The 14101-nt window shown below is 46.3% G+C and overlaps 1 protein-coding gene across 5 annotated transcripts in view; it reads right to left on the reverse strand.

The window, feature by feature from the left end:
- PRAG1 (PEAK1 related, kinase-activating pseudokinase 1) overlaps positions 1 to 14101 on the reverse strand; it is a 44978-nt gene that overhangs the window by 15710 nt on the left and 15167 nt on the right. The window lies entirely within an intron of this gene.

Below are 14101 nucleotides of genomic sequence, written 5' to 3' on the forward strand. Positions count from 1 at the left end.
ACTTGGGCACCTACACACACACACTCCACATGTATTACCTGCCCAATACAGAACGGACACGCTTCTCCTGCAGTCGGGATCTCTCTTAGGGTAGGGTCTCTCCAGCACGACCACGCTGTCGCGGAGGAGGTCAGACCTGGCCTGCAGGCACAAGGCCCAGGTGTGGAAGGCCCTGGATCCAGGGGGTACACCTGGCTAACATGGGCCCTCGTGCATACTGGAAAAAAACCTCATTTTGTTATTGCCCTTGTGTGACGAAATGCAACCCCTGTATTCACACCCTACACACTATTGTAATAATCTTTGTGCAGAATTGGTCTTGTGAGGGATCATTTGAAAACTAATAATTCACTGGTCAATAATATGATGAAATGTACGCAGCAACATTATATGTAAAGTTATGAATTCCCCTGAATGGTTGTTGGTAGCCCATGTTCAAATCCACACAGCCCTGTTTAGGCAGAACTGGTCAAGCAGGTCTCAAACAAAAGGAATGTGTGTTTACCTCCATTTACATATATGTAATAAACAAGGTCCTTGAGCCAGCAAGGGGGAGACAAGGCAAATCTACATTTTAGCAAACAACAGCATGAAACCTCTTTCACCATCAAACTCCTTTACTCCAACCTCACAGCGGGAATGAACTTTATCTAGGGGTAACCCTCAGGAAAAAGCATCTCAAAGGGTGATTGGACTACAAAAGTGAGGGGCAAAACCACCCCCAGTTCTCTCTCCCTATCCATCTCTCTCCTTTTCACCTAAGAAAAGGAAAGAAACAGCTGCTGGACTTTGGGAGGGGATCGTGACCTCAAACTTGGTCAGCAGTGTTACTGCGAATTTGCAAGAATTTCACTTTGAACCAAGTCTAGTTTAAGATTAGAAAGCTGCTTCTCTTGTAACCATTTCTGATTGCCATACTTGTACCTTATACTTGTACTCACTTAAAACCTGTCTCCTTTTAGTTAAGTAAACTTGTTTTATTCTTTAATTAAAACCAACCTAGTGTCAGGAATTATTTGGGTAATTCCATTTAAGGTAGCAGGCTGTCCTATATTGATCCCTACAGAGGGGCAGGGGACCCAATATATCTGGATTGTCCAGGAGAGGGCTGGACAGTGCAGAACATATGTTTTGGGCAGAAAACCCAGGACTGGGAATGTGTCGGGGTCTCCCTGTAAGTAGTCACCAAAGGCTGCTGGAAGCCGGAGTGTGGTTGGTGTTTGTTAACAAGCTGCTGGGGTCAGGGTGTGACCTGCAGGCTGTCTGTGAATGAACCAGGTGGGAGTTACAGCAGCAAAGCATTGTGGGGCACCCCAAGTTGTAGGACAGGGCTGACAACACCTCACTGGTCTGCACCCTGGAATGTCATAGAAGCGTTGTTTACAGTATACCAACGTTATAGTTTAGATGAATAACTTGTAGCTTTGCGCGGCAAAATGGAAAGATTTACAGACTCACAGTCCACGGGTAGCGGTACACACATCAAGGCATAGTGGACTTTGTAAATGAAAAAAAAAAAAAAAGAGTTGTATCGAAACCCACTCACTGTCAGTAAAATCTCCACCCCAGTCCTGGAAGCTGGTGTCAAAAAGCCTTTCAGTGCCGACACTCTGACATGGCAAACCTTTCATTGTCAACACAGCGCTACAGGGAAAGCTTCCAGCTTCCCAGCTCTGGCACAAGAACCTCCCTGTGCCAGCAGGTCAGTGCAGGGAGTCAACGCGGGCATGAACCAACGCCTACACACGCTGTGCTCCAGCACTCAGAAACCAACGCGCTGAACAACAAACAACTCCCTCACTCTAGTCTGCTGCCCCTTTCACCCGCTAAAACTGAGTCTGGGCTCCTCGACCACATTGCGTCACGGCTGACTAAGCCCTGGCAGTGTCTCTAAGGTCAGTGTCAGTCCACACTCAGAGTTCAAGTCCTGTATGGACAGAGCAGATGGCACGAGTGTGGATCTTAAACCTGGCAGATCTCAAAGTACTTTACAAAGAAGGCGAGTATCACTAACCCCATTCTACAAACGGGGAAACTGAGGCACTGACCTAACACACTATCTGTTACTGATTCCATATCTCCATAACTGTGACTGGCTCTTGGGTCTGGCACTGAAAGCCGCCTTTGTACTGATACTGCTTAGCAGGAAGCAGAGTCTTCTCACCTATTTTGAGACAAAGGAAATACTGCACAGAAAATAAAAGCATGAAAAAGATGAAGACTTAAAAAAAAGTATTTTCAAGTGAGTTCCATTATTTTCTAGGCACATTTTTATCTAGAAACATAGAAGCGTTGTTTACAGTATACCAACGTTATAGTTTAGATGAATAATTTGTAGTAAGGCACAAACTTTTACCTATTAACTTTCGTTTAATGCAAGCAACACCCATGCCTTTTCTACATTTTTTCCCCTGGCAAATAATAGAACAGACTTGGAAGTTGCTCATTTTACAATGCTGCAAATGCATCCGGCTCTGTTACCGTTCATAATTTCTGACTGTATCCCGACAGACTGGTGAAGGTTAGATTATTTGGAAGTAATTGTCAAATGAAATTAAAATGTAATTGTTTGATAAAATAGAATATTTCTTAAAATCAAAATAGGATAACACGTCATTTACAAAAGGAGAATTGATTTCCATGGTGCCTGCTGCCTGACGAGTTAAAAACCCCTAAATAGTCTTTACCTTTCCTACTGGGAAAGCTGAATAGCTATTAAGAAACCCACAACAAAAAACAAACAGATGTTTTCCTACCATCCTGAAACAGACCAGTCACACAGAATTTCTCTTCTGCATTGCACCAATGAGGCACTTGGAGGGAATGCAGGGACTGTTTTCTATATGGTTACTTTTTCTTTAGAAAAACTCTGAGCACAACAAATGGTGTAAGCTGTCTAATTTTTTCATGCTTTTTAGAGAAGGAGAGGGAATGCTTAATACAGTCTTCTTCTAGCTATGCTGACAGGAAAATTGAAGAAAAGCACAGGAAGAAACCGTTGTCAGACTTCTCGTTTTGTAGGAGCATGCCTGATCTAAAAATATTAAGGGGAAGTTAAGGGCTGAGTTCACCCTGGGCATAATTCCTCTAAAGACAATGGCCACATGTCCAGGATGAATGTGGCACATACAGTTTGTCATTGCAGCAGGCTTCTTCTAGGCAATTAATGAAACTTCAGGGGTACCTTATAATTCACAATTAAAAATTACACTTACGAATTTAAATTAATTTACAATAAAACACGTAAAAATATCCACACACACAATATGTGTATTTTTACATTCATTGTAAAATACCCCCTCCCCAAAACTACTAAAACTTAGCTGGGCATTTCTGTCAACAACATGATACTCAGACACTCATGCACACAGGCACGCACACCCGTGAATCAAGACATTATTTTAATCAATAAAAGCACCAGAAGTCTAAGTGATATTTTGGAAAAGATCCAAAGGAAAAAATGTTTAAAGTGTAAGATTAGACTTAAAATTAGACTTAAAATTAGACTTAATTTCTTAATTTGTATAGAAAATAAATAAATGTCTTATTGTAACACAATCATGCTTTTAAAAATAAATTCGAAAACAAAGCTATTTAAAATCCTTCCTTTGATTTTTTTTTTTTTCAGTCAACAAAACCAAAATATGCATAGGTGTCTTACCATCCTGGTACAGAATCTGAGATTATGAGATCAAACTTTGTTCAGCAGGGTCCAATGTCCTTGCAGACAGCCACACCTATTCCTTCAACACACTACAGTGACACAACAGAGTGTTCTGAGCCACCATTTTGGAACGGAGTGATCCTGTTGCAAAGGCAGTTGCATTCGCACAACCCAGCATTGCGGTGAAGTCAGATGTACAGAGAGCTTTCTATTTCCTCCCAGTACCTCAGTGACTTATGTAAAATGCACTTCCTGAATAGGCAGAAAACTGAAATAGAAATTGCTGCTTCCCACATGGCATGCAGCTCTCAGTCTCAGATGTGACTGCTAGGGCAGTGAATGATCTCCAATATGATCTAGATGTCTCTGCTCCACATCCCCCTCTTCCGTAACCAGGGTCCAAAGAACAGCTCACCAGGCCAATAGGGTCAGAGCCAAATAATGAAGGATTATACAGACTATTTGCAGAAAAACATAGGGCCAAATCCCTTCACTCAGATACAATTTCCATTGAAGTTAATGAAGCTTTGCCTAATTGAACTGGTCTGAACGCTCCCTGCTCTTTTAGGATATGTTCATCACCTGCCTGTTGCTGTTCCCTGGATGCTATTCCCATCGAAGGAAAAAGATGCCGACAATGGTTAGTCTCCACAGAAGGAACAGTTACGACCATCTAGTGAGTCTCACCATAGCACAGCCCACAGAACATCACTCAGGGCTAGATCGGATTTACAAAAAGTGATTTAGGCACGTAACTGAACGTTCAGCACCTAAATCCAAAACTCAGGTCTTCAAAACCCCAGCTCAGCTGCTCCCTAATCCTGCAGGTGCCTAAGCTTCTGCCAATAAAATCCCTGCAGTACCAAAAATCTGCCACTGGGCACGTGCACAACTGTCTTGGTCCTGATACCCGCGCACCTCTCTCACCCTAAGCCCCAGCGGGATCCTCAAACGAGGTGTCCCCCCATCTATCCTACTGGTGGGGCTGCTCTGGAAGGAGTGCTCCGACAGCAGCCAGCAGTTCAGGCCTCGTACAAAATGGAGGAGGAAGTGGTGCTGTCTCCCCCCCGCCCCCCCGTTTACAACTTTTCGCCCCCCGCTTGAGCAATTCCCCCTCCCCCTCCCCAATCGCCCACCTCTCAGGAGTGTGCCCCGAGGCATTCCAGGGCGGGTGCCTTTCAGTCTCTCTCACCGAAATCGTTCCACAGTGCAGAAAGGGCAACTCACCGAGCCGGGGGAAGGGACAGCATGGCTGTCGCCCATTGGTTGTGGCACTCACCGGGGAGGCGAGAGACCCATGTTCAAGGACCCGCTCCAAGGGCTATTTCATTACCTGCAGTAGAAGAGTTCCGACGGGACAGACGAAGAGAGCCATAGCCCAGGGTCAGGGCGCTCTCCTGGGAGCTGGGAAACGAGGGATCAAACCCCTGCAGCTAACCCCAAGCCGCCGCCTCCAACCGAGGCTCAAACTCCTTTCGAGGGGCGGGGCTGAGGCCACACCCCTCTCCTGGGCATCTCCCATTGCCTGGCTTAGGCACCCCGCTCAGCTTGCTGGCTTTTGGGGATCCCATTATCAGGTGCCAAACTCTCCCTGTGCATTGTGCCGGGAGCATGACCGCCCCCCAACTTGGGCTTCTGGATTCCATTCCATGGCAGGGTGCCTAAATGCTATGTTCTGCAACACAGACCTCAGCTCCCTTTGTGGGTCTATCCCTCAATGAGCAGAACTTGGACAAAGATACCCATCTTCATTTTAGACTCCCAAGGAGGGAGAACACCATTTCCCTGGGCAAACTGCTCCAACGGCTAATTACCTTCACTTGAAAATTTCCACCTCATTTCCAGTTTGCATTGGAAACTGGTCTGTGGTTTAGTTGCTGGAACTAGGGGTGCTTGGGAGCTGTGGCACCCCCCCCCCCCGGCTTGAAGGGGTTTCCATAATGTACAGGGTTTACAGTTTGGGTCAGTGGCTCTCAGCACCCCCACTGTACACATTTTTCCAGCACCCCTAGATGCGGAGCTTGCTTCTGATGATGAGCTTGGAAAGGCTGGAGGGTTGTTTGAAGGCCAGATAAGGGGGTTCAGGAAAGATTTCTTTCAGGATGGGGTCCCCCACTGAAAATGGGCTGTAGCTGTTTGATGATACCCTGTATGCGTTCCAGGGTGGAGTGGTAGGTGACAACTAGGGGTGTGTGGTCGATGAGGTTTTATTTCCGTATTGAACCAGATTCTTTCGGGGTATTTGAGAGGCCCATTCCATGATGTGAATTACTTCCCCGGTGGAATGTCCTTGTTTGGTGAAGGTGGTTTTCTGTGTGTTAAGGTGTATATCCCGGACTCTCTTCTTGGAGCATGTTCTGTGGTATCTGCGTGCCTGGCCGTAGGTAACAGATTTCTTGGTGTGTTTGGGGTGCATCTCAGAGGGTTTCAATATAATCATAGAATATCAGGGTTGGAAGGGACTTCAGGAGGTCATCTAGTCCAATCCCCTGCTCAAAGCAGGACCAATCCCCAACTAAATCATCCCAGCCAGGGCTTTCTCAAGCCTGACCTTAAAAATATCTAAGGAAAGAGATTCCACAACCTCCCTAGGTAACGCATTCCAGTGTTTCACCACCCTCCTAGTGAAAACTTTTTCCTAATATCCAACCTAAACCTCCCGCACTGCAACTTGAGACCATTACTCCTTGTTCTGTCATCAGCTACAACTGAGAACAGTCTAGATCCATCCTCTTTGGAACCCCCTTTCAGGTAGTTGAAAGCAGCTACCAAATCCCCCCTCATTCTTCTCTTCCGCAGACTAAACAATCCCAGTTCCCTCAGCCTCTCCTCATAAGTCATGTGTTCCAGACCCCTAATCATTTTTGTTGCCCTCTGCTGGACTCTTTCCAAATTTTTCCACATCCTTCTTGTAGTGTAGGGCCCAAAACTGGACACAGTACTCCAGATGTCCAGTTTTGGGCCCTATACTACAATGTCGAGTAGAGGGGAACGATCACATCCCTCGATCTGCTGGCAATGCTCCTACATATACATCCCCAAATGCCATTGGCCTTCTTGGCAACAAGGGCACACTGTTGACTCATATCCAGCTCCTCGTCCACTGTAACCCCTAGGTCCTTTTCTGCAGAACTGCTGCCGAGCTATTCAGTCCCTAGTCTGTAGCAGTACATGGGATTCTTCCATCCTAAGTGCAGGACTCTGCACTTGTCCTTGTTGAACCTCATCAGATTTCTTTTGGCCCAATCCTCTAATTTGTCTAGGGCCCTCTGTATCTTATCCCTACCCTCCAGCGTATCTACCTCTCCTCCCAGTTTAGTGTCATCTGCAAACTTGCTGAGGGTGCAATCCATGCCATCCTCCAGATCATTTATGAAGATATTGAACAAAACCGGCCAGAGGACCGACCCTTGGGGCACTCCACTTGATACCGGCTGCCAACTAAACATGGAGCCATTGATCACTACCCGTTGAGCCCAACAATCTAGCCAACTTTCTATCCACCTTATAGTTCATTCATCCAGCCCATACTTCTTTAACTTGCTGGCAAGAATACGGTGGGAGACCGTGTCAAAAGCTTTGCTAAAGTCAAGGAACAACACGTCCACCGCTTTCCCCTCATCCACAGAGCCAGTTATCTCGTCATAGAAGGCAATTAGATTAGTCAGGCATGACTTGCCCTTGGTGAATCCGTGCTGACTGTTCCTGATCACTTTCCTCTCCTCTAAGTGCTTCAGAATTGATTCCTTGAGGACCTGCTCCATGATTTTTCCAGGGACTGAGGTGAGGCTGACTGGCCTGTAGTTCCCCAGACCCTCCTTCTTCCCTTTTTTAAAGATGGGCACTACATTAGCCTTTTTCCAGTCGTCTGGGACTTCCCCCGATCGCCATGAGTTTTCAAAGATAATTGTCCATTGTCCTGTAAATACTAGAGTCAGGCAACAATGCTGTCGCTGTGAGGGATGTACAGAGAAGTGACATCCATGATGGCAAGGATGGTGTTCTTGGCTGTTAATGTTGTGGAGTTTGAGGAGGAAGTCGGTTGTGCCCTGGAGGAAGCTGGCCCTTTGGGTGGTCAGTGGTTTGAGGATGGTTTCTCTGAGTCCCAATAGTCCTTCCGTAAGAGTGTCGCAGCCAGATACAATGGGCCTGCCTGGGTTCCTTGCTTTGTGTATTTTGGAAGCATGTGTGGACATTGCGGCTCCAATGGTGGGTAAGATGAGCTGCCTAATTCCAAACCCCTGGTCTGAGCTTGGGGCTTTGCCTAAGCTGCCATGTCCACCCTGCTGTTTTTAGCACACGAGCTGAGCTAGCACAAGTCTGTCTACCAGCGCTGGGAATCACACTTCCCAGCTGCAACATAGGTATTCCCTAGGGGTTTTTCACTGGTTTAATTAATTTGGTTTCAGAGCCCACCTTTACTGAAACAGGTACAGCTTTGAATATAGAGAAGGCCTCAGTTAGTGGCCTCCAATGTTAACATGAGAGACGGACACATTTCATAATACTAAGAGAGAAATCCTTTTTGGTTTCTATTTCTTCAACTTGTGGACATTTACTTTACCCCAAAGGGGATTTTGCAGGACTTTTTCTTAAATAGCTGCTTTAAAGATTGGACCTAGAGTGATCAAGACAATGTTGATAAATAACACAGGAAGAAAGAGAAAGTAAGAAAAACAAACAAACAAAATCCCAGGACAAAATTGGTTGATATTTTTGCAAGGCATTCTCTTGAAAGGGGGAGGGGGGGAGAGGGGGAAATGAGCTGTACACAACAAAAGAGAAGAAACAGCCCGAATAAATTAGCCAGCACTATTCCTCCAGCGCAGCCGTGGTGCAATTACTACATGAAAGGGAGCATTGTGTTGGTGCACGTTTGTCCACCTTGAAACATTCATACTTATTAACCTCCACCCCCTTCGCTGCTGCAGCAGCTGCCTTCCGTTTCTGTCAAGGTGCGCAACCCACGAAAAATCCATCAACCCACAAGAGATAAGGCAAAGAATTTCGCAATCTCTTTTCTTCTAATATTGCAGTGTCGCAAATGTAGCCCAGAATGCAAGCACTGTGCAAACGTCAAGAGACGTGAGCACACCTGAACACGGGGCTGTCTGCAGTTATGCGATATGCCTGCACAGCAGCTGGGGGCCTGCTTCCCGGAGCAGGCAGACAGACATGCACTGCTCTATGGGAGTTAGCACGCTGAAAATGGCAGCGTGGCCACTGCGGCATGGGTGATGGCTCAGGCTACCACCTGCGTACATACCAAGGGGGTTGGGTGAGCATGTAGTCAGACAGCTAGATCGAGTTGTGGGGAGGGATAGCTCAGTGGTTTGAGCATTGGCTTGCTAAACCCAGGGTTGCGAGTTCAATCCTTGAGGGGGCCATTTAGGGACCTGGGGCAAAGATCGGGGATTGGTCCTGCTTTGAGCAGGGGGTGGGACTAGATGGCCTCCTGAGGTCCCTCCCCACCCTGAGATTCTATGAGTCGTTGCTTGTCCTGCCACAGCAACACTGCTACTTGAGGCCACTAGCGTGCGCAGAGCAACTGCCCCTTGGTCTACCCGCGCCGGGAAGCACGCCCCCCCCCGGCTGGTGTGCAGACATACCCTTGGAGACCAAAGGGAGCCCATCGCAACTCTCAGGAATGGGAGGTGCGAGTTCTAAAGTATTTATAGTTTCGTCCTAAATGCTCTCCTTCTGCATAAATACACACACACACACAGCAAAAAAGGTACAACAACTTGCACTGCACTTTCCTTCCGTTTGGAAGGGATTTACTGTAGCGTGGAAGAAGATAGGGGGCACACCAAGCATACGGAGCATGAAGATCTAAGACACTTGCAAAACCTAGAAATATTGCACAAATTAAACCAGTATGCTTTCCAAAAGATGCAAAAACCACCAGTCCCCAATAAGGCCAACAATTAGCAATTTCAAGCCACGCTACTTTTTGAAGTGGCAAAAAAGACGGGAAACTTGAAGGGAAAAAAAGAAGCGTATAGCCTTCATTTCCAAAGAAGTCATCTTCCCCAAACGACCTGTCTGATAAATCACAGATTTAAAAAATAATCCTCTGGCAGAAACAAGCACATGAAATCCCAGACTGAAATCAAAAGAGGAATCCAAACAGTGGTTTAAAACAGAAACCTAATCGCTGCCTCTACTCTGGAAAGACCGTTAGCTCTCCATAATGGAGTGCAATGCTCTCTTCTGGTTTGTTCATTTTGCCTAAATAGGGCCATACCATTCTGCTGCCGTTCTTTTCTTCTGACAGACTGCATTGTGATCCTGGGGCTCAATTTTTAAAAGGGTCATAGCTTTAGGTGCTGTACATGAGAAACACCGTCTACCATCCCCGAAAGGCTATATTTTAGTGCTGTCTGCAGCGCTCTACTGTGTAAAGCAGAAATGAACTGCAAAGGCCCATCTGTTCAGCATAATACAAAGCCTCCAAGCTGGGAAGAAGGGGCTGGATGGTTACATTGTATAGTGCTGTTTCATACACTTAACATAACTGCTTGACAGTTCAGAATCGCAAGAGCTATACATGTGTAATCTATAAAGCCAGGGAATCATTTTATTTTTCCATTTGCAAACAACTGAATTCAAGTTACATGCAGACACTGCTACTGGTCAATACACTTTTTATGACAGTTACTTAATCTGAGAGTCACTATAAGATGCCTCAACATTTTAGGAAACATCTCCAATTTGACGACTACAAAATAAAACTGAAGCACAAACCTGACAACCACATTAAAACTGGGTTAAACTGGCAAGAAAACGCCATAAAATCCAGAGGTCTCATTGGTTATGTATACTTAACCTAGCCTATTGTAACTAGGAATAACAATAATGGAACTCTACTGTTAAAACAGACGGCCAGCATTCAAAGACAAACAAGTTGTCTCGTATCTGGGGTTTGATTTCAAAGGAACACCATCAACTTTAACAGTTCATTTTTTACTGAGTTCTATTATTAATTATATCTTAGGCACTGCTGACGCTTAGTCCATACCACAAACTACAATGATCCTAGCTACAAGCGTATACAGCAGGGGTGGACAAACTACAGCCCAGGGGCCCATCTGGCCCTTCAGCCATTTTAATCCAGCCCTCAAGCTCCCGCCGGGGAGCAGGGTCCGGGGTTTGCCCTGCTCCAGCGTTCCGGTCAGGGAGCAGGGTCGGGGGCTTGCTCTGCGAGACTCCTGGAAGCAGCGGCATGTCCCCCCTCCAGCTCCTACACGAAGGGGCAGCCAAGGGGCTCTGCATGCTGCCCCCGCTCCAAGTGCTGTCCCCGCAGCTCCCATTAGCCGGGAACCATGGCCAATGGGAGCTGCAGGGGCGGCGCCTACGGATGGGGCAGCATGCCGAACAGCCTGTCTGCACCTCCACGTAGGAGCCGGAGGAGGGAAATGCTGCTGCTTCTGGGAGTTGTTTGAGGAAAGCACCGCTCGGAGCCTGCACCCCTGACCTCCTCCCATGCCCCAACCACCTGCCCCAGCCCTGTTTCCCATCCTGCCCTCCTAACCCCTTGGTCCCAGCCCAGAGCACCCTCCTGCACCCCAAACCCTCATCCCCATCCCCACCCCAGAGCCTGCACCCCCAGCCAGAGCCCTCCTCTCCCCCTCCCCTCCCCCCCCCACCAACCCTCTGCCCCAGCCCCTTCCCGCACACTGAACTCATTTCTGGACTCACCACAGAGCCCACACCCCCAGCAGAAGCCCTCACCCCCTTCCGCACCCCAACCCCCAATTTCATGAGAATTCATGGCCCACCATACAATTTCCATACCCAGATGTGGCCCTCGGGCCAAAAAGTTTGCCCACTCCTGGTATACAGGGACCAATCATGTTCAGCATGTTCCAGAAGCCTTAGTCAACACCTGGTAAAATCATTATAAATCTCAATGGCTTGGAACAGCTATAATGATTTTCGGGCTGTGTTTGTGGAGGGGGATAGAGGGCACACTTGTGTGGGCACCATCTTTGCCGATGGGACCTGCTCTCCTCCCGTTCACTCTCCAGGGATCATACGTTATGGGGCGTACGGTGGAAAAGCATGAGGTTATCATTGTCCTGGAGCAGCCAGGACAAGGGTATGTGAACAAGCTCCCTCCACTTGCACTGGAATGAACATCTGAAAACAAGCTTTAAAAACAGAGAATTACAAGTCTGCAGAAACCCCTTTCTGAACGCGGCTTCCTTCGTAGTACTACCATGCTGAGCCCCAATTCAGCAGTACCCAGCGCTCACCCTAGTTGTTAGCAAAGGATATGCCTCACTACCCAGCTCCTCCCCAGGGCACGGAAGTAGAGCAACTATTCACACTAGGTACAAGAGACAAGAACAGGGTGGCCCCACGTAACCCTTCTTTGCTGACTAGTCGCCCGAGTCAATAAAGGATGCATCTTTGTCCAGCACACCAAGCAATAATCATGTGAAGAATCATACACAGAGATAGCAACATACGATTTTCTATCACACACAAAACTTGGTGGGATGCTAAGCCTGAGAAGCCAGCTCTGTCCTGTGTCTGTCTGAGTTTTGCTTTCTTTTCTTGCACATGCCCGGCCACCATAGACATGAACGGACATAAAGTCATTCAATCGCTATTTCAATATGGGACTATTTTTAAAAGTAAGCACGTTTCCTGTTTCCATTTATTCTGATCTACATTTGACACCATCCCAGCCCCTGCCAACAATCATCGTTTCCCTTTAAACAAAAACCAAGATACTAGTTGGATTTCTCCCCCCATCCAATCCCCTACCCGCAATCCAATCCCCTACCCCTACACACTGGTTTGCACTCTAACTCGACCCATAAACACGCTCACGGGGGCAGACTATGCCAAGCAGTCAAGAGCTTCTTTTTATGGAACTAAAATTCTCCAGTGTCCCAAATCCCCATCAAGGGACTGAGTGTTAATGTTCACCTTTATGATCATTACATATGGATTCTTATCTGTATTTTTGTAGTGTCTCCATCTATCTAGTGACACCACATCCACAGAGACTACTGCAAATCAGTTATTTCTCTGTACTAGAACACGGATTCTCCCTTTGTCCCTTCATGTCAGAAAGCGTCCCAACAAGAGAATCGGATGACGCATCCACAGTGCCAGAAGCGTTCCTGGTTTTGTCGCTCATTCTGCAAAGCACTTAACCTCATGCTGAAATGCACGTCTAACTGCCGGATTCTGCATCTGTGGCAAATCTTCCAGTGACTTCAGCAGAGCTGGACACAGTCCTAAATGCTTTGCTGAGCTGGCCTCTGAAGCCACCTTGCCCCATGAAACACTCTCTAGTGCACGAGAAGTGCTTCCAGGTCAACATCTGCATGTCCTGGAGATGTATTTTGTTCTCTACTTTCCTCACTATTAAATATTTACAGTACTTTAGTTAAGGCTGTCCTAATGGCAACTAAAGTGGGCTATCTTAAGACTGCTTTAATGATCCTGGTTACTGTTCATACATTTACAGTGTCCTAGAAATAGGAAGTTAAAAATAAAGTTGATTTCCATCATTCTTTCTTTTCACTTGAATAGACTTTGTATGCCTAAAAAAATTCAACAAAAAGGAAATTATAAAGAAAAGTGTATTGCGGCCAGAATACTACTTTATTTCAGCCACTTGATCCACTCTCACAAATCCAAATAGCAGAAGCTGGCCCTGTGGGGGGTTTTAAATAGATGATAAAATTCTGAAAGCTAGCATTACAATCATGTAAAATCATACACTAATTCACAAAGCCAGATCTAGCGTGATCATCCATTTGGCAATCATTTCCAGTTAGAAATGAATCTGATCTCTCTGCATTTTAAGCTTTTTCCTTGTGATTCTGTTTCTACCATCACCACTTTGTATCTCTCTTTCCTTTTTTCGTGGTAAGACACTAAAGCCTCTGTCAAAAGCTACAAGCCTCAAACAGGCAGCCTTTGTGTGCCCTGATCTCATTTATCGTCTGGTTTACAGCACAGACTAACAACAGAATTTGTCAAGCCATACTTGTCTATTCGCTTTCAAAATACGAGTCATGTATTTATTAGAATATATTATGAAGATGTATTAATTTTGTTGGAACAATTAGAGACTAATGCCAAAAATAACTTTAACCTAGAGATTTTTTAATGGCTTATAAAAAAGATTAGAGTCATACATCTTAAGGCCAGAAGGGACCATTATGATCATCTAGTCCGACCCTGGTGCGTAACACAGGCCAGAGAATTTCACCCAGGGATTCCTGCATCAGTCCCAATAACTTGTGAATGAAACAGAGCCTATCTTTTAGAAAGAGCCATCCAATGATGATTTAAAAGCAGGAGTGGGCAAACTTTTTGGCCCGAGGGCCACATCTGGGTATGGAAATTGTATGGCGGGCCATGAATGCTCACAAAATTGGGGGTTGGGGTGCGGGAGGGGGTTAAGGGATG

This window comes from Lepidochelys kempii, chromosome 4, assembly GCF_965140265.1.
Source record: "Lepidochelys kempii isolate rLepKem1 chromosome 4, rLepKem1.hap2, whole genome shotgun sequence".
Classification (NCBI taxonomy): domain Eukaryota; kingdom Metazoa; phylum Chordata; order Testudines; family Cheloniidae; genus Lepidochelys; species Lepidochelys kempii.